Consider the following 26403-nt stretch of genomic DNA (forward strand, 5'->3'; position numbering starts at 1 on the left):
ATGACCTCACGGAATAAGGTTTCAAAGGCTTCAGTTTTGATTGTGTCAGATTCACCGTCAAAAGTAGAGGTGATCTCATGCTCAGTACTCAAAGGGAAAGATGATTCTAGTTTATTAGATTAAGGAGGAGGACTAGAAGTAGTTCTTAAATTTCTTGATTCAGTGTTTTGCATCTTCTTACGCTTCTAACACTGACTAGGAGTAGCCTCTTGTGGAAGTGGATGCTTATTTTTCATTCTATGTGAATTAATGAGTGGGGGGTTTTTTTCTTCCATGTTGGATAAATTTTTTTAGAAATTAACATAAAATAAATCAAAAAGAGGGTAATATAGGAATAAAGGATTACCAAGCAACCATGAACTGCAATATACACCTTCACGAACCAAGGACTTAATGTACGACAACCAATATCCATAAATGTTGTGTTTGGTGTATCATGGTATACAAGGAAACTAACTTGGATACCTGTGGCGAGGATAGAAACCTATAGGGGACTCCCAAAATATACTTGACGGTACATGGGAGTACATTCTATAGTAGTGTTGTCTAATGAGTAATTTTTCAATTAGAGCATTCCCATATACTTTACATGCATGGAGTGTCATCTAATATACCCAAAGGTATGTGGAGAATGATCCTATACACTCATGTATGTGGAACATGATTTCACCCCCGTGATACAATGGTGGAAAACAATGATAGATCCTACGTTTAACGACATTGGAACATGTCTCTAGCCTAGACCTATAAATGTTTGTGTTAATGTTACAAATGTTCCTTAGGTTGATTCAATGAAATTTTAGTTTTTATCTTCAATTAAGTTTTAGTTTTGGGGCTCACCACGAATGTCACCTAAATATCCTAAAATTCAAACTAGCATGAGGAAATGGAATCTTTCTCATTCAATGAAAATCTATTAAAGGGAAGAGGCAAAGAGTATGCAACAAACAATATGTAAAATGAAATTCCCTTTTCAATGCAATTGTTCCAATTTTAATGCACACACAAAACCCTAAATGACAATGCAAAGATTTTATTTTCAAGTCACTTAATTTTCAAAAGTGAAAGAAACTAAGATGAAAAGTCTAATCACTGATTCAATCAATATTTTCAGAATGATGACTAGAACACCAATTCACCTAAGCACTCAATGATCAAACAAAATCATTTTCAAACAATATAATGACAACAACAAAGCAAAATATTCAAACAAATCCTTACCAAAGGTATCAAAACAAAATAAAACCAAATGGAGGCTTCAGAGGGACCACAAGACACTCATAAATTCAAGGAAAAGAAGCTAGAATCAGGGCTAGATCAAAGAGAAAATAGGGGCAAAGACAAACTTGTGCATGAACAGGGGCCAATGTAGGTGAAGATAAGGCATCAGTGCTATGCAACACAGGCATGGAGAAGGCTCAACTGGGGTGCAATGCTCTGTCAGAGGACTAGAGGGTACGTTGGTCTTGGGATGTAAAGTTCTTGCACAAGGATTGCAATTGAGACTCAATGAAAGGTCTTCCTGGGACTATTCTTGATCAGATAAGACAGTAAAGTTCTAAAAAATAGGTAAGAAAAACACATTGGACAAAGAAACCACCAATTCAATACATCATTCCCTATTATGGTCCCTAATTTGTTATGTGGAATATATGACCGTGGAAAAAAAGTATCTTCCATAATCCTGGTGGACTGACCTAGAACAACAAAAAGAAAAAGGCACTAATGTTTTCCTTAAAGTAAATAGATAATGAGATGAAGCCTACCTGAAATTTGTCACATGCTTCACTCCTTTGGCTTGAATTCTCCAATCCTAGCTCCAAATGTTATTATTAGAACCCACACAGTCACATAATAGAAGTCAAGGATCCATAGAATCTATGCAGCATCGTCTAATCACTTTATTCAATAGATCAACATGGTATTGAAATATATGAAACCATAACATCATACATAAGAAAAGAAAGAAATATTTGCATTAATATAAATGGAGTGATTTACAATCACAAATAGGTGTTGATCCTATAAAAGAGCTCCTCCAAGTTGACGTTTCCTTTCCTGGTCTCAAAGTGCACCTCTAGTCACCCTAATGCATGAAAATATATCTCTGACATCAATATCATAAGGGTAGAATCACTCTCCAAAAGCCAAAAAAAACTAACCAGTTGCTTGTGGAATGAGGTAAATATATAAAAAGGAGAGGTAGTTCATGAATCCTTATCCATTTACCAATATAGGTTTGAGATCCAAAATTGATGGGAGGATGAGCTCAAGGGATAAGATGGTGATTTCTCCAAGGTGGAATCAGATAGGATTTGAATGTTTATCCAAGGCAAATGGTTGAAACAACCTGTTGGCTGTGCTAGAAATCCGTCAACCAAGGGTATCTCCCTGATATGAATTCCCAATTATACCTCACACCGTTTGGTATAGGAGTCCCATCCAATAAATAATAAAATATCTACCTTGGCTCTAGTTGTCAGCACGGGAGAGTGATGCAATGGTAACTTCAAACAACAAGGTAAGTGTGCCTAGTGAGTATGCAACACAACTGTGTCAATGTTCTCTTACTACAAAAGGGGGGAGAAAAGAGAGCCTCTAAGTGAGAGGTAATAGTTCCACCCAGGAAGAGACACATGCGAACCAAGAAGGTCTGTCTAGCATCTAGTGGAATAGTCCATAGCAAATGCAACAAGTGTTAAAATAAAAGTAAAAGGGAAATATTCGTCCACTATCTATAGGAATAGTCCACAACAGATGTGACAGTTGTTATAACCAATAAGCGAGGAAGGTTTGTCTAGTATCCTGCGCAGTAGTCCACAAGTATGAGACAACAATTATAACCAATAAAACACATTCACAATGAGGTAAGAACTAAAACAATCGAAATAGTTCAACTATCTTAGTACATGTGAAACAAACATGAATTACAAATGTTGAAAGAATAGTCTTACAAACATCCACAAGTCATGCATGGAAACATGCTAGAATAAACAGGCTTTTCTATTAAAAAAAAGTCCCAAGACACATATTCACATCATACATCAATAGCCCCAGTAGTGGGACATTGGAGCCACTCCTTGCTCCTCAAAGAAAATGGCTGAAACTCTCTATGCTTTACGGGAGGAGCCAAGGTGAAAGTCCTTTTCTCATACAATGAGGGGGGTATATATAACAAAGGGGTGATGCTTGACCATTGTGACTCTTCGACTACCCTCATGACTATTCAACTTCCTATGAATTTTCAACTGAAGTGACTCTTCATATTCGTGTGTGTCCATTGGACTTCCACTTTACATTACATTAGATTTACAATAGACATGGCCCATAATAGTGATGTTGCCTTTGGTAACTCATGACATGACTTGACATGACACTGTTGACATGGACTAGCTTGCTAAGGTGGAAATGTCAATCCGTTGTTGTTGCCGAGTAATGAATGTGTTCTTGGATGTGCTTTCTCTTCTCCTTCACATATCTTGATGATGTGGGGTATTCAATGATCTTTGGTCTTGAGAGGTGGTTGCAAGCATGTGTTCCCTTTGCTTGTACTTGATAAGTTTCTTTGTCTATATAGATGTAAGTGAGTCTTCTAGCATGTTCACTCCTTATTCTCCTTCTTCATCATCTCGACATGATCTAATAGTGTACATGTTCCTACAATTCACTCAATACGATACGACATTAATCTGAAAGCTCCCTACTCTAGGATGGTGCATTATCATCCACAGATTAAGCTTGGGATAAGTCATAGGTTGGGAGACAGGGCTCAGTGAATGTGCATTTCATAATTCCAGTTGGTAGGAATAGAGCTTGATCACTTGAGATTGTGTAGAGTGTGGCTCAGACTTGACTGAGGAACTTTTGACTACAGTCCTCACTGAGGAGAAAAATTGCGTAGTGGCCACTAGGAGATAGAATTGTTCAGTTCAAGTCAGCAATGGTTGGTTCAAGCTGAGGTCGAGGGAGGTTAGTTCTACACAGTTTTCAGAGGCAAGGAGGATTGGTCAGCAGAGAGGCCTGGAGGAAAAATCTACGCAGTTCTTGAGGATAGTGAGATCCGACTAGGGGAAGACACCGAGAACATATCTATGAATTTTGGGAGGCCAAGGGAGGTTGGGATCTATGCGCACTATGAGATTCCAATATGCAAGTGAAAATCTTGAGGACTGAAAGTGCGAAATGTGTAGTTCAAGCGAGACTGGAAGGAATTGTTGTGCAATTTTTGGAGTCAGGGAAGGTTGTTGAACTCTGGAATTGTGCTGTGCAACTGCCCTGTAGGACAATGTCTATGCACTATGCAATCCCAGTGACCAAGGTGTTGAAGAATCTAGGGAAAAGTAGTGTAGTGTGATTCTTCGTTACTTGATAACAATTTGTGGAGTATTTTTACTTTTCCTTATTAGCTTATTATTCTTCTTCTTATTATTAGTGCATATGTGTGTACTTCATCAAATTGCTACCAAAACATAAAAACAAGAACACAAGATGTTGGCTCTCTACCAAGGCCAAAAACTCTCTTCTCTTGAGAGGAAAGACCTTTAGTTAATTTCTCTTATTGAAGCTTCTATTGATCAATGCCAAACCGTAGACCCCTGACAAGAATATCCTCAAAGCACAAGTCAAGTCCTTCCCTCTTTTTTCAACTTGTTTCCCGACACTTCTTCCAACACTACGTCTTCCTTCTTTCGACACTTCATTCTTCTTTCAATTGTTGGTAAGTCTTAATATACTTTCTCTAGAAGACATGCCTTCGATGAGACCCTTCCCTTATGGTGATTCCTTCACTCTCTTAGCCAACCAATGAACTTTTATGACTTTCAAGGGAGGGTTGTTATGACATCAATGCAACCCTAATTCTTGCACATGCGAGAGTTACCCTAGAGAATTAGGGTCATTTTCCTTCGCTAGATAGATAGGCTTCTTCTCTTGTCTCAGGAGGCCTTGTAGGCCTTGTTTCAAACCCAAACAACACAAGATTATGGATTGCTTTTCCCTGTTGTCATATCCACATATTTTTCCTCCTTCTTCTCACATGTGTGACTATTTATAGCCCTGGAAACGGTCCCCTACTTTCGTTGTTCTTCCTCCTTACTTCGCTACCCTTGTAGACCCTTTACTTTGTCTTTATTTGTTCCTCTTTTTCCTCCTTTCCTTTGCGGGTTTTAGAGCTGATTGAATGCATTATAGAGGAGTGGAAAACCTCTATATATAGAGGATTTTCCCTCCATTTAGGCCACTAGAAGGCCGACTTGTCACCTATTTGTAGGCTGACTTGAAGAGTATACTTTGGATGGTTTCTTTGGTGGTATTGCATGCTTGAAGGAGATTCTTGATGGTGCCTTAGCATAGGAGGAGACTTGACTTTGCTTGGAGGTATTATCTTGACTTTAATACATATTTATACAAGGTGTAACATGCCATTAAGGTCTTAAACCTTTTTCTTTTGACTATTTGACTCACCTATAGCACTTTAACTAGTGCTAGACCTATTTCAATGAGAAAGAAACTCATTGACATATATCATAAAAATAATATTTCTTTTCTTGAATAAATACAAATATCAAAAGTACATTTATGAAGACCAAACCTAGTTGCATTTACTTCAACACTTCCTCTTAACTAGGGAGGTATTCATACAACATTACAAGGTGTTTGGCCATTATCAATCTTGAAGAATTCACATAAGAGAAACTAGATTTGCAATCCATCTGTTATAGCATCATATCCATTAGCATTGTCATAGTGGAAGCTCTTGACTAATAGCTCCATCTCTCTACGAGACCATGAGATACAATGCTGGCGAGACAATGATTTATAGACACCTTCATCATTGTCTCTCAAGGTACATACCCACCAGGGTGTTCTTTAAGTATGAGCTTCTAGGAATATTCTTATCTTGGGTTCCCAACTCTCAAAGAATACTAGTCCTCTTGCCTACTCTTCTCTTGGATGTCTTACACATCCCCAAAGAATATCAGATGCCATATGATTATATAATCCTCCCATTCTTTCTTCCCAAGCGAAGACAAGAATGTTGTGTCTATCTTGTGTCTACATTTCCATTCATGGCCTTCATCTAGACTTATGGCTATTAGTCCTAGTCTAGTGCATGACCCATGAAATGGAAAACACAATTGTCACTCCTTTGCAATCAGTGGTTATCCAAAACTCCCTTTTGATCAGGGACCTTTCAGAGCTCCCTCTTAACTAGGGACTCTTTCATTCATCAACAAATTATTCTTCATGGTGTTGGAAATAATATTTAGGGGGGGGTGAATCAGTATTTACAATTCAATAATATTTCATTTCCCAAACAGATTTATATACACTACTTCAGTGAACTGAACTTGTGTGTGCATGCTACTGTGATTAGAGAAACTAACATATACGCAGAGAACTTATGATTTAGTCAATTTATCATTTGTTGATCTTTAATCAGTGCATTAGTAACTTATTATATAGTAACTAAGTGCAGTAATAACATAATGAACCATCGCACATAAGAAACACACAAGAACACAAATATTTAAGGTGGAAAGCCATTGCGGGAGAAAAAACATTTGTTGTTGTCATCTCTATCTTCTTTTAATATAAATAAAATCTATTTGCAATCTTGTACTAGTGTAGACTCATACCAGTACGTAGACACCCACCTGAAGAAGGCTACAACCTTCTCTCGTTTTCCAGCTTCTACTAGAAGGGAGCTACCACCCTCTAGATCTTGTACTAGCTGATGTGTTTACTAGTATGTAGGTGCTGGCCTACAGAAGGCTATGACCTTCTCTCTTCTTCCAGGGACCACGTTTCATTAATTTTTCAGACTGGATGCTCCTGATACACAACAACACAATACGAAGGCCTCGTTTCATCAAATTTTCACACTGAATCCATAAAAACTTTGAAACTAAAATTGCATCAACCAACATTCAGTTAAGCTAAGAAGTCAGATCACTATCACCAACATAGTATGCTGAACCCATAAACCTGCATCATCATTCAGAACCAGCTGCAACCTCAAAAATCATACAGCAGAATGTATATTCTACTTTACTGAACACAACATGTGTGTATACGCTACCTCCTTTAACCAAACCTGCATATACCTTCAACACTACTGAAACATAAAACTTCTAAATCAAGTCTGTACTAACCAACAATATTCTGAACATCTACTGTCAATTTATAGAGCTCTAGATAGTCAGTAGCAGAGATAACCCTTCTCAATTAAACAATCAATCAATCAGAGACAAAACTCCTTATGCATTCAATTTTACATTCAGATCTAAGAAGACTTCATTGACAGACAACAGTAAAACAATAGCATTGATCAAATAGATCAATCATTTCTGAAGAATATGATTTTCTTTGCATACGCTACTTGAAAGAGTCAAACCTACGTCTATACGCACCTTTACCGAGGCGAACCAGTGTATAGATCTGCAAATATTAACTCACAACTCTGTTTCTATTCCAAACTTCAAACATACCCAGATCATGACATTTAAAGAATAAAACATGTGTAAGCAATCAAATCTAGCCCAAACAATATCATATCATTCAATGATAAGTCATTTCAGGTCTCATGATCCTGATCCAACATTGAATTCACAGTGCACAAAATATTTCAGATCATATCACAATCATAGCCCCTGCAACACAAAATATACTTCAGATAGAAGTATCCCTGAGAAATCCTTTCACTTGCACACATGGCCCTTTGATCTTCTCCTCCTTATATAGTTTTGGCCTTCCTCAATACCTCAGACCAAAACAACACTTAAAGCCCGTGGTATTCTTGGATGAGATCAAATAACCATTAATCCGCTCAATATTGTGGGCTAATACCATGGTATTGACCCTTAGTATTTTTTACTCTTGAATTTTCTTGATTTTCCTACCCATACAGACTTTTCCGCTTGTGAAAGTGTGTGCATACGTATACACTCTTTTTGTTCCGTGAACCTGCATGTATAGACTTCTTTGTCAAGCTTAACCTGCGTATACAGCTTAAACTATCTGAAAACATCCTTTTCTTTCAACTTCTTGATTCTAATCAGTAGACCTTTGTTCCAACTTCATGTTCTTTTGTACCACTACCCTGATACCTCTGAATTGACCTGTTACACTGCGAGTTGCCTTTCATCAAATCTGAACTAACCTATGAGTGAGTGGCCATCAAGGACTCCACCTGTATCATAATGCCAACAATCTCCCCCTTTGGACTTGATGGAAACCTTATTGGTGTTGATTATTGCAAGTTGTAGAAATTGTTAGAGATATCAAGAAATCAGCAAAATATGCTCTCCGCCTTTGTCATCAAGGGCAAAGGATGAACCAAGATATCCTCTCCCTTTGAGATACACTAAGTTGTCTGTGCTCCCCCTGAGTACATGCAGAGTCTGCAGAGATATGTTTCAAAAAGAATAACATGACTCTATAAATCAACTAAGTGAGTGTGACCTCCCTAAGACCAATGACTCATACATACATCAATCACCCAACCAAGTGGGGATACACCAAGTATGACTCATCCACCCAACCAAGTTGGGATATACCAATTGTTTATACATGACTTAAATAGCAATTATTACAATGTCCTTCCCATGCATAGTGGGGATACAAATTACATCATATGTCCAATAGGACTCATTCAAAAATAGACTATGACAGAAGGAGACATATAATACCCTAGATCTTTACATGAATTATGCAACAATTAATATAAATATTTGAAACCATAGCTGAAATCAGCAACCATAATGCCAACAATGTGAAGGCTAAAGCTCCCCTGAACTTGTGTTACCTATGCACTGTCAACAAATCATTCATCAAGGCATCTTCATCAGTCAGATAAAAATCATTGAACAAATCATATCAGCAGATTGTAATCATCAATATCATACTTAGCACCCATATTAGAGTCCGACCCACTATTTTTCTATAAAAAAAAAACATATACGCTCTTGCAACCATAGAAACTCGCGTATATACGCGACTATCCTTCATGAAACCCGTGTATAGGAACCTTCCTCTGAAAAACTGGATTTAATAGTAGGATGATGCAAAAATACTCAGATATTTTGTCTAAGATATTGAAATGTTTCATTGGGAAGCAGTTTGGTGAATATATGAGCAACCTATTCTTTGGAGGGAACATACTACAATTTAACGTTTTATTCAAACACTTGTTCTCGTAGAACATGGTATTTAATGGGTATGTGCTTGGTCTTTGAGTGCATGAGTAGATTTTTCGAAATACTAATGGCACTTGTATTATCACGTAGAATGGAGATGGGTGGAGTACATGTGATTTGAATGTCTTGCAATGTTTGCATCATCCAAAGTAGTTGTGTGCAGAAAGATGCAATAGCCACATATTCTGCTTCAGCTGTAGATAAGGAAATCGAACTTTGTTTCTTGCTGAACCAAGACATTAACCATTATCCCATATAGAATGCACTTCCACTAGTGCTTTTTCTATCATCAACATTTCCTGCCCAATCTGCATCTATATATCCATGAAGAGTAAGATTTGTATCTTTAGGATACCATAGACCAAATTCTTGAGTTCCTTGAAGATATTTGAATATTCTTTTCACTACCTGAAGATGTGATTCCTTTGGATTTTCTTGGAACCTTCCAACAATTCCTACTGCATGCATGATATCAGGTCTGGTACCTGTTAGATAAAGCAGACTTCCAATCATAGATCTGTATGTTGGTTGGTTCACTATAGGTGATTCATCGTTAGAACTAAGGCTGCATCATGTTGCCATTGGAGTACATACTAGTTTAGAATCTTCCATTCCATACTTCTTCAGCATCTGCTTGAGATATTTAGTTTGTGAAGGAAAAATACCGTCTTTTGTTTGTTGTACTTGTAGGCCAAGAAAATAAGTAAGTTCACCAAGGACATTTCAAATTCTTGTTGCATAACTTAAGCAAAATTCTAACTCATAGATTCTTCATTTCTACCAAATATGATATCATCAACATAAACAACAATAATTTGTAGTTTACCATTTTCAATATTTGTATATAGGTTGTTGTCTACAGAAACTTTTTGGAAGCCTTGTTGTTGTATATATTTGTCAAGACGATAATACTAGGCCCTTGGAGCTTGTTTCAGACCATATATATCCATTTTGATATTACATACAAGATTTTCATCATTTCCTAGAATGAATCATTCTGGTTGCTCAATATAAACTTCTTCTTCTAAATCTCCATTAAGAAAAGCTGATTTTACATCCATTTGATATACTTTGAATTTTCAAAAAATTGAAAGAGAAAGAAACATTCTTATGGCTTCAAGTCTGGCAACAGGTGAAAAAGTTTCTTCAAAGTCTATACCTTCTTGTTGAGCATACCCTTTACAAACAAGTCTTGCTTTGTTTCTAATAACTTCTCCATTTTATTTCAACTTATTCTTAAATATCCATTTTGTTGCTATAACAATTTTATCATGAGGTGTAGGAACTAATTCCCACGTATCATTCTTTTCAATTTGGTCAAGTTCTTCATCCATGGACTTAACCCAACATTCATATTTGCTAGCTTCATTTACATTCTATGGCTCTATGGAGGATAGTAATGTTAGATAACTGGAGGTTCCTATAAGAGTTCTTCTTATCTATACTCCAGACCCTTTTTCTCCTAGAATTTTAGATTCTGGATTATTCTTTTGAACATACCTGGATGGAGTCTTTTCCCTATCTGTTGTATCTTCTTCTGATGCTTCATTAGTTTCTTCCTCTATATCATTTTGATTTGATACAGGAAAGGATTTATCATCTTCCTCATTGTCATATTCCTTTGTTGATTTCATTTATTCCAGATTTATGCATGCTTCATCAATTATTACATCAATGCATTCAACAATTTTCTGAAGTCTTTTATTATAACATTTGTATCCTTTACTTCTGGATGAATAACCAATAACAATTCCTTCATCTGCTCTGGGTCCAAACTTATGAAGTTTTTCATTAGTCCTTTTGATGAAACATTTACTTCAAAAAACTCTAATTTGTTTTACAGTAGGAGGCTTACCATACCAAATTTCATATGGAGTTTGATCACTATTTACCCAAACGTTAGCTTTGTTGAGAATAGTCACGGCAGCAAATGCAACTTCACCCAAGAAGGTTGCAGGAGTTCCAGATTCATCAAGCATAGCTCGATCCATTTGTTGAATTGTTATGTTCATTCTTTCCACTACGCCATTTTGTTGATGAGTTCTGGCAACTGAGAACTACATTTCTTATTACATGCTGTTCACAAAAATCAAAGAATTCATCTTATATGAATTCTCCCCCTCAATCAGATCTGAGACATTTTATTTTTTGATTTGATTATTTTTCAACTAAAGCTTTGAAGGCTTTAAACTTTTCAAATGCTTCATCTTTATGCTTTAGTAGACCTATCCAACACATTCTAGAAAAATAATCAATGAATAAAATAAAGTATTCTTCTCCATGAGGTGAATTTTTCCTTGTTGGTCCACATGAATCAGTATGGATGAGTTCAAGAGGCGTACTTGCTAATCCTTATTTTTCACTAAAATGAATTCTGGTTTGCTTACCGACTTGACATGGTTTACATATGGTATTTTTTGGAATTCTGATGTCTGGAAGATCATGGACTGCCTTGAGCCTACATTCTTTTCTTATTTGAGAAAATCTTAGATGCCCCAATCTTCTATGCCATAACCAGTTTTCATCTATTTTTCTTAGATAGCATTGTTTTTGTCCTCCTTTAAGTATGTATAAACTGTTCGGAGTTCTTGTACCTTTGATTATGGTCTTTCTTGTATCAAGCTCACGAACCACACATCTGTTTGATCGAAACACAACCTCATTTCCTTGATCACACATTTGACTGACACTCAACAAGTTATGTTTTAAACCATCAACATACATGACATTTCTAGCTTTAACCTTTTTTTTCAAATAAACAGAATATTTACCTTTAATGACGGTTGGTGTGTCATTTCCAAAGGAGACATTATTTTCCTTTTCTAAAGCATTATATGAATGCAGCTTCTCTTTATCATCTGTCATGTGTTTGAAGCATCCGCTATCAAAGTACCACTGATTCTCTTGTCCTTTTGCAAACAGATCTGTGCCACATCTTTTTGATTGAAATTCCTTCTTTCTCCATACCTTGGAATTTGATGATGTTTTCTCCTTTTGAAGTGTTGGCCGAATTTTTCTCCTGCATTTAGATTCTTCATGACCAAAGTTATTACAAAACAAACATTCAATTTCATCTTCAAGAGGAGAAAATTTATTATGGGAACTTTTCTTGATTCCTGTTATGCTCCTTTGATTTCGTGCTTCTCTAGTCATGATAGTTTTGTAAGCAACACATTAAGCAGCGTTATGCCCAAAGTTATGGCATGAAAAGTATTGTCCATTAAAGAAGTTTCTGTGATCATAGAATCTTTTGGCATTGTTTACCTTTTGGTTGATGCTTCTATTAATGTTCATACTTGGAGAAAATTGAGCATGATTTACCTGATGAGTACTTTTAGGCTTTTGCTGATGATTGACATATTGTTCACTGGTCTTTGCTGCATCAAGATAGCTTCTGGTGGAGGATGACAACTTTTGTGATTGGGATGATTCTTCAGTATATCTAAGACCTATATTTATAAGAGGAGAACGTTGAACCTTAATGATTTCATTTAAAGTTTCTGATCCTTTATCAAATCTAATATTAAGAGATTTTGTCTTCTCTAGTTCTTTTCTTAGACACACAACTTCAAATTCTGGTTTTTCATTGTGCTTTCCTCTTTCAGTGAGTTGGTGTGTCAACGTGTCTATGATCATATTCTTTTATTCGAAATAGATTTTGAGTTTTGTGACTTCTTCAAGAAAGTATTCCTCTTCTAAGGCATCCAAAAAATCATCATTATCATAAGCCATGAGTAGTTTATAATCTTGTTCAGTTTCATCTTCATCACTATTAGATAATCCATCATTGTCTTCATGAGTATAGTAACTTCTTCTATTAACAACCTGTTTTCTATTTCCTTTTGCAGATTCCTTTCCTTTTTCATGATTATCTTTATGAGGAGATTTTGCGACATAATGGCCAACTCTACCACAAGAAAAGCATTTGAATGGTAGCTTACCTCTGAATCTTCCAGAACCTCGTTGAAGCTTCTTGACAAAGTTTACCTCATATTCTTCTTCTGAAATATATCCTGATTCATTGCACTCTTCCTTTTCTTTTCCCTTTGTTGAAGCTTTGAAAGTGGCTTCTCTCATATCTGATGGACCTCCTTTCCTCATTTCAAAGGCAGTTAGAATTCCATGAAGTTGAACAATAGTAATAGATTGAAGATCTTATTTTTCTTCTATGGCAGATACTTTTGACTCAAATTTAGAAGACAAAGATCTCAAAATTTTCTCTACTAAAGTAGCCTCATTTATCTCTTCACCTAGATTCTTCATACAATTAACAATCTCATCTACACGTAAAAAGTAACTAGCAATACTTTCATCACTATGCATCTTAAGAGTTTCATACTGAATTCTGAGTGTTTGGAGCTTAACACGTTTTACCTGGGAGTCTCCTTCGTAGCTCTAGATGATTTTGTCCCATATCTCTTTGGTTTTCTTGAGCTGCATGACTTTGACTAATTCTGATTCTGGTATACTTCCTAATAAAGTATTGACTACTTTGGCATTGGTTTCGTTTAAATTCTTATGTGTTGTATCTATAGGTATTGCTGCAGGAAATTGGCATCCTCCTTCCACAATTTCTGAAACATCACCTCCAAGCAATAGAAGATAGGCTCCAGTTCTTATTTTCCAATATACCAAGTTGTTCCCATTGAAGATTGGTGGTCTGATAGATCCCATGCCTTCGTGAATGTTCATCTTGAAAGATCTCCCTTCAAGCGATAAAGCTTCTTCTAAAGGACCTACTATGATACCAATTGTTGGAAATAATACTGAGAGGGCGGGGTGAATCAGTATTTACAATTCAATAATATCTCATTTCCCAAACAGATTTATATACGCTACTTTAGTGAAGTGAACTTGCATGTGCACGCTACTACGATTAGAGAAACCAAAGTATACCCAGAGAACTTATGATTTACTCAATTTATCATGTGTTGATCTTTAATCAGTGCATCAGTAACTTATTATATAATAACTAAGTGTAGTAATAACATAATGAGCCATCACACATAAGCAACACATAAGAACACCAATATTTAAGGTGGAAACCCAATGCGGGAGAAAAACCACCTACTGTTGTCATCTTTGTCTTCTTTTAATATAAAGAAATGTTTAAAATCTTGTACTAGTGCAGACTCATACCAGTACGCATGCACCCACCTGCAAAACGCTACAACCTTCTCTCATTTTCCAGCTTCTACTAGAAGGGAGCTACAACCCCCTAGCTCTTGTACTAGCCGATGTGTTTACTAGTATGTAGGCGTCGGCCTATAGAAGGCTATGACCTTCTCCCTTCTTCCAAGGAACAAGCTTCATTAATTTTTTAGACTGGATGCTCCTAATACACAACAACACAATATGAAGGCCTCGTTTCATAAAATTTCACACTAGACCCATTAGAACTTTGAAACTCAAAACAGCCAAGATTTAGTTAAGATAAACAGTCAGATCACTGTCACCATAATACTATGTTAAACCTAGAAACCTGCATCATCATTCAGAACCAACTACAACCTAAAAAATAATACATCAGAATGTATACACTACTTTACTAAACCCAACCTGTGTGTATAAGCTACCTCCTTTAACAAAACTTGTGTATACCTTCAAAACTACTAAAACATAAGACTTTTGAATCAAGTCTGTACCAACCAGCAATATTTTGAATATCTATTGTCAATTTAAAGAGCTCTAGATAGTCAGTAGTAGAGATAACCCTTCTCACTTAAACAATCAATCAATCAGACACAAAAATCCTTATGCATTTAGTTTTACATTCAAATCTAAGAAGACTTCATTGACAGACAACAGTAAAAAATAGCACTAATCAGATAGATCAGTCATTTCTAAAGAATAGGCATTTCTTTGCATACGGTACTTGGAATAGTCAAACCTACGTGTATACATGCCTTTACTGAGGTGAACCAGTGTATAGATCTGCAAATATTAACTCACAACTTCACTGTTATTCCATACTTCAGACATACCCAAATCATGACATTTAAAGAATAAAACATGTGTAAGCAATCAGATCTAGTCCAACCAATATCATATCATTCAATGATAAGTCATTTCTAGTCTCTTGATCCTGATCCAACATTGAATTCATGGTGCACAAAATATTTTAGATCATATCACAATCATAGCCCCTACAACACAAAATATACTTCAAATAGAAGTATTCATGAGAAAGCCTTTCACTTGCACACATGGCCCTTTGATCTTCTCCTCCTTATATAGTTTTGGCCTTCCTCACTACCTCAGACCAAAACAACACTTAAAGCCTATGGTATTCTTGGACGGGATCAAATAACCATTAATCCGCTCAATATTGTGGGCTAATACCATGGTATTGACCCTTGGTATTCTTTACTCTTGAATTTTCTTGATTTTCCTACCCATACGCACTTTTACTCTTGTGAAAGTGTGTGCATATGTATACGCTCTTTTTGTTCCGTGAACCTACGTGTATATGCTTCTTTGTCAAGCTTAACCTACGTATACAGCTTAAACTATCTGAAAACATCCTTTTATTTCAAATTCTTGATTCTAATCAGTAGACCTTTGTTCCAACTTCCTGTTATTTTGTACCACTGCCCTGTTACCTCTGAATTGACCTATTACACTGCAAGTTGCCTTTTATCAAATATGAATTGACCTATGAGTGAGTTTCCATCAAGTACAACACAATTATCATAGTGCCAACAATCTCCCCCTTTGGACTTGATGACAACATTATTGGTGTTGATTACTGCAAGTTGTAGAAATTTTTAGAGATATCAAGAAATCACCAAAACACACTCTCCCCCTTTGTCATCAAGGGAAAAGAGCGGACCAAGATATCCTCCCCCTTTGAGATACACTAAGTTGTCCATGCTCCCCCTGAGTACATAAAGAGTCTGCAGAGACATGTTTCAAAAAGAATAACATGACTCTATAAATCAACTAAGTGAGTGTGACCTCCCTAAGACCAGTGACTCATACATACATCAATCACCCAACCAAGTGGGGATATACCAATTTTGTATACATGACTGAAATAGCAATTATTACATCATCCTTCCCATGCATAGTGGGGATACAAATTACATCATATGTCCAATAGGACTCATTCGAAAATAGATTATGACAGAAGGAGACATATAACACCCTAGATCTTTACATGACTTATGCAACAATTGATATAAATATTTGAAAACATAGTTGAAAACAGTAACCATAATGCCAAAAATGTGAAGGCTAAAGCTCCCCTGAACCTATGTTACCTATGCACTCTCAACAAATCATTCATCAAGGGATCTTCATCAGTCAGATAAAAATCAATGAACAAAGCATATCAGTAAACTGTAATCATCAATATCAAGCTGAGCACCCATATCAGAGTCTGACCCACTATTTTTCTATAATAATAAAAACATATATGCTCTTGCAACCTCAGAAACTCGTATATATACGCGAATATCCTTCATGAAACCTGCGTATAGGAACCATACTCTGAAAAACTGGATTTAACAGTAGGATGATGCAGAAACTACTCCCAACTTTTTTCTGAAATATTGAAATGTTTCTCTGGTAAGCGGTTTGGTGAATATATCAGTAATCTATTCTTTGGAGGGAACATACTACAATTTAACCTTTTGTTCAAACACTTGTTCTCATAGAAAATGGTATTTAATGGGTATGTGCTTGGTCTTTGAGTACATGAGTATATTTTTCGAAATACTAATGGCACTTGTATTATCACATAGAATGGAGATGGGTGGAGTACATGTGATTTGAATGTCTTGCAATGTTTGCATCATCCAAAGTAGTTGTGTGCAGCAAGATGCAACAACCACATATTCTGCTTTAGCTGTAGATAAGGCAATTGAACTTTGTTTCTTTCTTAACCAAGACACGAATCATGATCCCATATAGAATGCACCTCCACTAATGATTTTTCTATCATCAACATTTAATGCCTAATCTGCATCTGTATATGCATGAAGAGTAAGATATGTATCTTTAGGATACCATAGACCAAATTCTTGAGTTCCTTGAAGATATTTGAATATTCTTTTTACTACCTGAAGATGTGATTCCTTTGGATTTGCTTGGAACCTTCCAACATTTCCTACTCCATGCATGATATCAGGTCTGGTACCTGTCAGATAAATCAGACTTCCAATCATAGATCTTTATGATGGTTGGTGCACTGCAAGTGATTCATTGTTAGAACTGAGACTACATTCTGTTACCATTGGAGTACATACTAGTTTAGAATCTTCCAATCCATACTTCTTCATAATCTTCTTGAGATATTTAGTTTGTGAAGGAAAAATACCATCTTTTGTTTGTTGTACTTGTAGGCCAATAAAATAAGTAAGTTCACCAAGTAATGACATTTCAAATTCTTGCTGCATAACCGAAGCAAAGTTCTGACTCATAGATTCTTCATTTCTACCAAAGATGATATCATCAACATAAATAACAATAATTAGAAGTTTACCATTTTCAATCTTTGTATATAAGTTGTTGTATGCATAACCTTTTGTGAAGCCTTGTTGTTGTAGATATTTGTCAAGATGATAATACCAGGCCCTTGGAGCTTGTTTCAGACCATATAGATCCTTTTTGAGCTTACATAAAATATTTGCATCATTTCCTAGAATGAATCCTTCTGGTTTCTCAATATAAACTTCTTCTTCTAAATCTCCATTAAGAAAAGTTGATTTTACATCCATTTGATATACTTTGAATTTTCGAAAACTTGAAAGAGCAAGAAACATTCTTATGGCTTCATGTCTAGAAACAGGTGCAAAAGTTTCTTCAAAATCTTTACCTTCTTGTTGAGAATACCCTTTACAAACAAGTCTTGATTTGTTTCTAATAACTTCTCCCTTTTCATTCAACTTATTCTTAAATATCTATTTTGTTCCTATAACATTGTTATCATGAGGTCTAGGAACTAATTCCCATGTATCATTCTTTTCAATTTGGTCAAGTTCTTCATCCATGGACTTAACCCAACATTCATCTTTTCTAGCTTCAGTTACATTCTGTGTTTCTATGGAGGATAGTAATGTTACATAATTGGAGGTTTCTGTAAGAATTCTTCTTGTCTGTACTCCAGACCATTTTTCTCCTAGAATTTGAGATTCTGGATGATTCTTTTGAACATACCTAGATGGAAACTTTTCCCTATCTAGTGTATCTTCTTCTGATGCTTCATTAGTTTCTTCCTCTATATAATTTTGATTTGATAGGGGAAAGGATTCATTGTCATATTCCTTTGTTGATTTCATCTATTCCAAATTTCTGCATGCTTCATCAATTACTACATCAATGCATTCAACAATTTTCCAAAGTATTTTATTATAACATTTGTATCCTTTACTTCAGCATGAATAACCAATAATAATTCCTTCACTGCTCTGGGTTGAAACTTACCAATTTTTTCATCAATCCTTTTGATGAAACATTTGCCTCCAAAAACTCTAAAGTGTTTTACAGTAGGAGGCTTATCATACCAGAGTTCATATGGAGTTTGATCACTATTTACCCGAACATTAGCTTTGTTGAGCATAGTCATGGCAACAAATGCAGCTTCACCCTAGAAGGTTGCGGGAGTTCCAGATTCATCAAGCATAGCTCGAGCCATTTTTTGAACTGTTATGTTCATTCTTTCCACTACGCCATTTTCTTGATTAGTTTTGGCGATTGAGAACTACCGTTTTATTCCATGTTGTTCACAAAAATCAAAGAATTAATCTAATATGAATTCTCCCCCTCGATTAGATCTGAGACATTTGATTTTTCGGTCTGATTCATTTTCAACTAAATCTTTGAAGGCTTTAAACTTTTCAAATGATTCATATTTATGCTTTAGTATACCTATCCAACACATTCTAGAAAAATAATCAATGAATAAAATAAAGTACTCTTCTCCACGAGGTGAATTTTTCCTTGTTGGTCCACATAAATCAGTATGGATGAGTCCAAGAGGCTTACTTGTTGATCCTTCTTTTTCGCTGAAATGAAATCTGGTTTGCTTACCGACTTGACATGGTTTACATATGGTATTTTTTGGAATGTTGATGTCTGGAAGATCATGGACCACCTTGAGCCTACATGCTTTTCTTATTTGAGAAAATCTTAGACGCCCCAATCTTCTATGCCATAACCAGTTTTCATTTGTTTTGCTTAGATAGCATTGTTTTTGTCCTCCTTTGAGTATGTATAAATTGTTCAGAGTTATTGTACCTTTGGTTACAGTATTTCCTGTATCAATCTCACGAAGCACACATCCGTTTGATCGAAACACATCTTCATTTCCTTGATCACACATTTGACTAACACTCAACAAGCTATGTTTTAAACCATCAACATACATGACATTTCTAGCTTTAACCTTTTCTTTCAAATAAATAGAACCTTTACCTTTAATGACGGTTGGTGTGTCATTTCCAAAGGAGACATTATTTTCCTTTTCTAAAGCATTATATGAATGAAGTTTCTCTTTATCACCTGTCATGTGTTTGGAGCATCCGTTATCAATTTACCACTGATTCTCTTGTCCTTCTACAAACAAATCTATGCCACATCTTTCTGAATGAAATTCCTTCTTTCTCCATACCTTGGAATTTGATGATGTTTGCTCCTTTTGAAGTGTTGGCCGAAATTTGCTCCTGCATTCAGATTCCTCATGACCAAAGTTACTACAAAACAAACATTCAATTTCATCTTCAAGATCAGGAGAAAATTTATTATAGGAACTTTTCTTGATTCTTGTTACGCTCCTTTGATTTCGTGCTTCTGTAGTCATGATAGTTTTGTAAGCAACACATTAAGCAGCCTTATGCCCAAAGTTATGGCATGAAAAGTATTGTCGATTAAATAAGTTTTGGTGATCATAGAATCTTTTGGCATTATTTTCCTTTTGGTTGATGCTTCTATTGATGTTAATCCTTGGGGAAAATTGAGCATGATTTACCTTATGAGTACTTTTTGGCTTTTTTTGACGATTGACATATTTTTCACTGGTCTTTTTTGCGTCGAGATAGCTTCTAGTGGAGGCTGATAGCTTTTGTGATTGGGATAGCTTTTGATTATTTTATTTAAAGTTTCTAATCCTTTAGCAAATCTAATATTAAGAGATTTTTTCTTCTCTATTTCTTTTCTTAGACCCACAACTTCCAATTATGGTTTTTCATTGTGATTTTCTCTTTCAGTGAGTTGACGTGTCAACATTTCTATGATCATATTCTTTTCTTCCAAATAGATTTTGAGTTTTGTGATTTCTTCAAGAAAGCTTTCCTCTTCTAAGGCATCCAAAAAATCATCATTATCATAAGCCATGAGTAGTTTATAATCTTATTTAGGTTCATCTTCATCACTATTAGATAATCCATCACTGTCTTCATGATTATAGTAACTTCTTCTATTAACAACCTGTTTTCTATTGCCTTTTGCAGATTCCTTTTTTCATGATTATCTTTATGAGGACATTTTGCAACATAATGGCTGACTCTACCACAAGAAAAGCATTTGAATGGTAGCTTACCTCTGAATCTTCCAGAACCCCATTGAATCTTCTTGATAAAGTTTACCTCATCTTTTTCTTCTTAAATATATCCTAGTTCAATGCGCTCTTCCTTTTCTTTTCCCTTTGCTAAAGCTTTGAAAATGACTTCTCTCATATCTAATGGACCTCCTTTCTTCATTTCAAAGGCAGTTAGAATTCCATGAAGTTGAAAAATAGTAATAGATTGAAGATCCTATTTTTCTTCTATGGCAGATAATTTTGACTCAAATTTAGAAGACAAAGATCTCAAAATTTTCTCTACTAAAGTAGCCTCCTTTATCTCTTCACCCAGATTCTTCATACAATTAACAATCTCATCTACATGTAAAAAGTAACTAGTAATATTTTCATCACTATGCATCTTAAGATTTTCATACTGAATTCTGAGTGTTTGGAGCTTAGCATGTTTTACCTGGGAGTCCCCTTCGTAGCTCTGAATGATTTTGTCCCATATCTCTTTGGTTGTCTTGAGCTGCATGACTTTGATGAATTTTGATTCTGATAGACTTCCCAATAAAGTATTGACTTCTTTGGAATTGGTTTCATATAACTTCTTACCTATTGTATCTGTAGGTATTGCTGCGAGAAATTGATATCATCCTTCCACAATTTACCAAACATCGGCTCCAAGATACAGAAGATAGGCTTTGGTTCTTATTTTCCAATATACCAAATTGTTTCCATTGAAGATTGGTGATCTGATAGATCCCATGCCTTCGTGATTGTTCATCTTGAAATATCTCCCTTCAAGCGATCAAGATTCTTTTGAAGGACCTACTCCGATACCAATTGTTGGAAATAATATTGAGAGGGGGGGTGAATCAATATTTATAATTCAATAATCTTTCATTTCCCAAATAGATTTATATACGCTACTTTAGTGAAGTGAACTTGCATTTGCACACTACTGTGATTAGAGAAACCAGCGTATACCCAAAGAAATTATGATTTAGTCAATTTATCATGTGTTGATCTTTAATCAGTACATCAATAACTTATTATACAGTAACTAAGTGTAGTAATAACATAATGAACCATAACACATAAGAAACACACAAGAACACCAAGATTTAAGGTGGAAACCCAATGTGGGAGAAAAACCACCTGTTGTTGTCATCTTTGTCTTCTTTTAATATAGAGAAAATATGTTTACAATCTTGTATTGGTGCAGACCCATACCAGTATGTAGGCACCCACCTGCAGAAGGCTACAACATTCTCTTATTTTCCAGCTTCCAATGGAAGGGAGGTACAACCCCATAGCTCCTGTACTAGCCGATGTGTTACTAGTACATAGGCACCGACCTACAGAAGGCTACGATCTTCTCTCTTCTTCCATGGACCACATTTCATTAATTTTTCAGACTAGATGAACCTGATACACAACAACACAATATGAAGACCTCGTTTCATCAAATTTTCACACTGGACCCATCAGAACTTTGAAACTCAAATTCCATCAACCAACATTCAGTTAAGCTAAACAATCAAATCATTGTCACCAAAATACTATGGTGAACCCAAAAACTTGCATCATCATTCAAAACCAGTTGCAACCTCAAAAATAATACATCAGAATGTATACGCTACTTTACTGAACCCAACCTACGTGTATAAGCTACCTCCTTTAACAAAACCTGTGTATACCTTCAAAACTACTGAAACATAAAACTTCTGAATCAAGTCTGTACCAACCAGCACTATTTTATACATCTATTGTCAATTTACAGAGCTCTATATAGATAGTGACATTAAGATCTAAGAAGACTTCATTGACAGACAATAGTAAAACAACAACACTGATCAGATAGATTAGTCATTTCTGAAGAATAGGCATTTATTTGCATACGCTACTTAGAAGAGTCGAACCTGTATGTATATGCGCCTTTACCGAGGCAAATTAGCGTGTAGATCTGCAAATTATAACTCACAAATTCACTGCTATTCCATACTTCAGACATACCCAGATCATAAAATTTAAAGAATAAAACATGTGTAAGCAATCAAATCTAGCCCAACCAATATCAAATCATTCAATGATAAGTCATTTCAGGTCTCATGATCCTGATCCAATATTGAATTCACGGTGCACAAAATATTTCAGATCATATCACAATCATAGTCCCTGCAACATAATATATACTTCAGATAGAAATATTCCTAAGAAACCATTTCACTTGCACACATGGCACTTTGATCTTCTCCTCCTTATATAGTTTTAGCCTTCCTCAATACCTCGGACCAAAACAACACTTAGAGCCTGTGGTATTCTTGGACGGGATCAAATAACCATTACTCCACTCAACATTGTGGGATAATACCATGCTATTGACCCTTGGTATTCTTTACTCTTTAATTTTCTTGATTTTCCAACCCATACGCACTTTTCCTCTTGTGAAAGTGTGTGCATACGTATACGCTCTTTTTCTTCCTTGAACCTGTGTGTATACACTTCTTTTTCAAGCTTAACCTGCGTATACAACTTTAACTATCTGAAAACATCATTTTCTTTCAACTTCTTGATTATGATCAGTAAACCTTTGTTCCAACTTCCTGTTCTTTTGTACCACTGCCCTGTTACCTCTGAATTGACCTGTTACACCGTGAGTTTCCTTTTATCAAATCTGAACTAATATGTAAGTGAGTTGCCGTCAAGGAAAACACCTGTATCATAATGCTAATACATGGGTCCTTCATTTGCTTTATCTCCTTCCTTTCTTTGATGTCATGAACTCTTTGTTCAAGCTTCTTCTAGGTTGGGCACCATCCATTGATCACTTTCCTTCCTAGTTTGTCATGTCATTGTTTCCTTTGTGGAAATTGGCTTTCTTGTCATTTATCAGGTTTTCTTGTCATCTTGGCTACTCCATTGTCATATTGTTCATGCGTTGGAATACTCTTCTCATGGATGCTTTGTTGTGCTTGCTTTTTTACATGCTTCGACCTAGTAGCCCATCATGACTTCATCCTGATATTGCTTAAACATTTCTTTTTATTGGATGATCTCTTCATCATGACATATTCGTAGAGTAGAATCAATTATCTACATCTCTTATATCTTCAAGTCCTTCATAGGTTTCAAGGTTCCTTCTTTTGTCAAAGTGGTCTTGCCTTCTTTCAAGAGATATCTTAAAAGTATCTTGTCAGATAGTGATTCTTGGTGATCACGGTGTTCTTCCACATTCTTAATCTCTTTCTTCATTTTCTTCTTCTTAGGTATATAGGTCAATCATCTTATGCTTCTTATGACAACATTTCTTCATTGCTTGCTTCCTGGACTAGTCAGTGTTTCTTCTTGCTTTGTAGTCAGAAATCTTATACTCCTTATGTGAGCATATTCTTTTGTTGACCTTGATTTCATTGTAGTACATGCCTTCGTGCATGTTCTTGGTGAAAGAGATTCTTTCATACTTGATCATGTTATAGAACTATTACCATGACTCAATAATATACAAATGATAACATGACTAAACTTTGATGCATACATACCTCATCTTGATTCTCCTTTGATCATCTTAGCTTCATTTGGTTGTCCTTGGTGTGGCCGTTCTTGCTTCAACTTAGCTTGCCTACATATCATCCTCTTCTTGAATCCCATGACTGAGATTTCCAATGAGACATCTTCCTTGGTTCATGAACCTTCTTTTGAATATTCCATCATAGGATCTTAAATACCCTTGCCTTGTAAATGTTTCTTTCTTTTTGATGATGGAGGTCTTCTAAGATTTTGTTGTAGTGGCTACAACCACCCTCCCAAATTTTTCCTTAGCTTTTTTTTGGAGCCTCCATACCAACCAAGCATGTCTTACATTGTCAAGCACACAAGCTTCAGTAGTTTTCTAGCAGCTTGACAACCTATGCATGATAGCTTGTTGCATTCCCCTCACAGGCTACTTCCGCGGAGTTGGTCCAGCTGTAGGCTGAGCAACTCCCTCGAGAAATTGTGCGATTCTGGAGGGTAACTGTTGGCTTAGGGGGTCCTAACACAAGTTTATCGTTATGCTTTCCAAACAAATCCCTACACTATTGTCCCTTTTGGCATCAACCCACGGAGCACAAACTAAAGTCTCGCTCGAAGCAGTATGTGGGGATGCTGGAACGAAGTTTTCGCACCTAGAGATGGTTATGATGTCATTTTATGCCCTAAACATGTCTTCACGTAGATCGATAAGCCCTTGAGGCTTATCGATATAAATTCCCTTTACCATCCCATAGACCTTTGCAAAGGCCTACAACTGTCTTTCACAGACTCTAAACAGACAAACCAATCACTTATGTGCCTCTGTAATCACTCCTAAGTCGGTATTACCCAGATCATCTTAAGTGTCTAATATCTTTAGCATGCATTAATATATTCTTCATGTAAATAGATATTATTACTTATGTTTGTATAGCAATTTAAACCATGAAGAATCGTGCATCAATACAGCATTAAATTATAAGGCCAGTATTCATCATAAAATAGATGCATTCATTCATAAAAAAAGTAAATAGATCAAACACAAATATTTGTATAATAGTCACTTTATTGATAGTTCAGTTTGCCTACAGACTCAAACTACCCTACGCTCTCAGCTGCAAGGATCCGCACACTCAACTGCGGACTCTACTCTAGGCCTCTACGCACACAGCTGTAGAGCCTCTCTTCTACTCTAAGACTCTTCGCTCGTCACTTCTACTAACCCATTACATTCATTCTTCGTTACCCAAAACTTGCCTTAGACTCTCTAAGACTATCCTTTTTATACAATCCCATGGTCTGCATACCATGGGTAGGTCTATACAAGTCGACACAACTTACATAAAAGAAGGGAAAATCCCTTTATGAAACTTTACGTCTATGCACTCCACGACCACAACTTGCAAAGACTTTACATTTTATATACAAAAACTTGGGCTTTTTCCCAAAAATTAACCTTAGGGGATCATGTCCCAATGGCCCCCAACACAAATATCTTGACTCACCCTAGAGTCACTCTGCTGGTGCGAAGATATTACTACTAAGACCTCCCAACTCCACTTGCACCACTACAACTTCAACTGTGCACTGCGTAGCTACCTAATTGACCTACTCCACTAGCTTCTCAATTGCTGGTCCTATGCTATCTTCCTAGATCTTCTGTTGTGTTCTCTGTAGGCTGGCCAAATTCTCCCCAGTGGTGGTGGAGATCACATAGGCCTCATCCAGCCAAGGCCCCAATCTGGCCTTGAGGACTGCCTCTTCCACTATGTTACTTCCACCCGTTCTTGCAGTTGCTTTGCCTCCTATAGCTTTTCCAATCTCCACGTGACAACGATGGTGCATGTTTGTCACCTTTGCTTCATCATACTGCTGCTGCGGTTCCCAGGCCTCTGTGTTCAACCTCTGCAGGTTGGGATCTTCCTTCAGACTCGTGATTAACTCCATAGACTACTCAAAGAGTGCAGTGCATTCTGCCACCGCGTCATCTACTGTAGCGACTCCATCCCTCACAACAGCTTCACGCTATTCTTTGACCTCTTGTGGAGTTGAAGGTTGTGTCTTCAACTCAAGCTCTATAATTTTTAGGTTCAGCTCAAACTGAACCTTTTCCATCTCTGTCTTTGCGTCGCACACACTTGTAGCCAACTTCTTAATCTTGGCTTCCACTGACGCTTCTTCTGGGAT

At 36.2% G+C, this 26403-nt stretch overlaps 1 pseudogene; it reads right to left on the reverse strand.

The window, feature by feature from the left end:
- The window catches only part of LOC149141900 (transmembrane 9 superfamily member 3 pseudogene), a 75816-nt pseudogene extending 49653 nt beyond the window's left edge, over nt 1–26163 (reverse strand).
- Nucleotides 26164–26403: the final 240 nt, after the last annotated feature.

The sequence above is a fragment of the Pinus tabuliformis genome, chromosome X (assembly GCF_031772625.1).
Source record: "Pinus tabuliformis cultivar Carrire ecotype Pingquan chromosome X, CPIR1, whole genome shotgun sequence".
NCBI lineage: Eukaryota > Viridiplantae > Streptophyta > Pinopsida > Pinales > Pinaceae > Pinus > Pinus tabuliformis.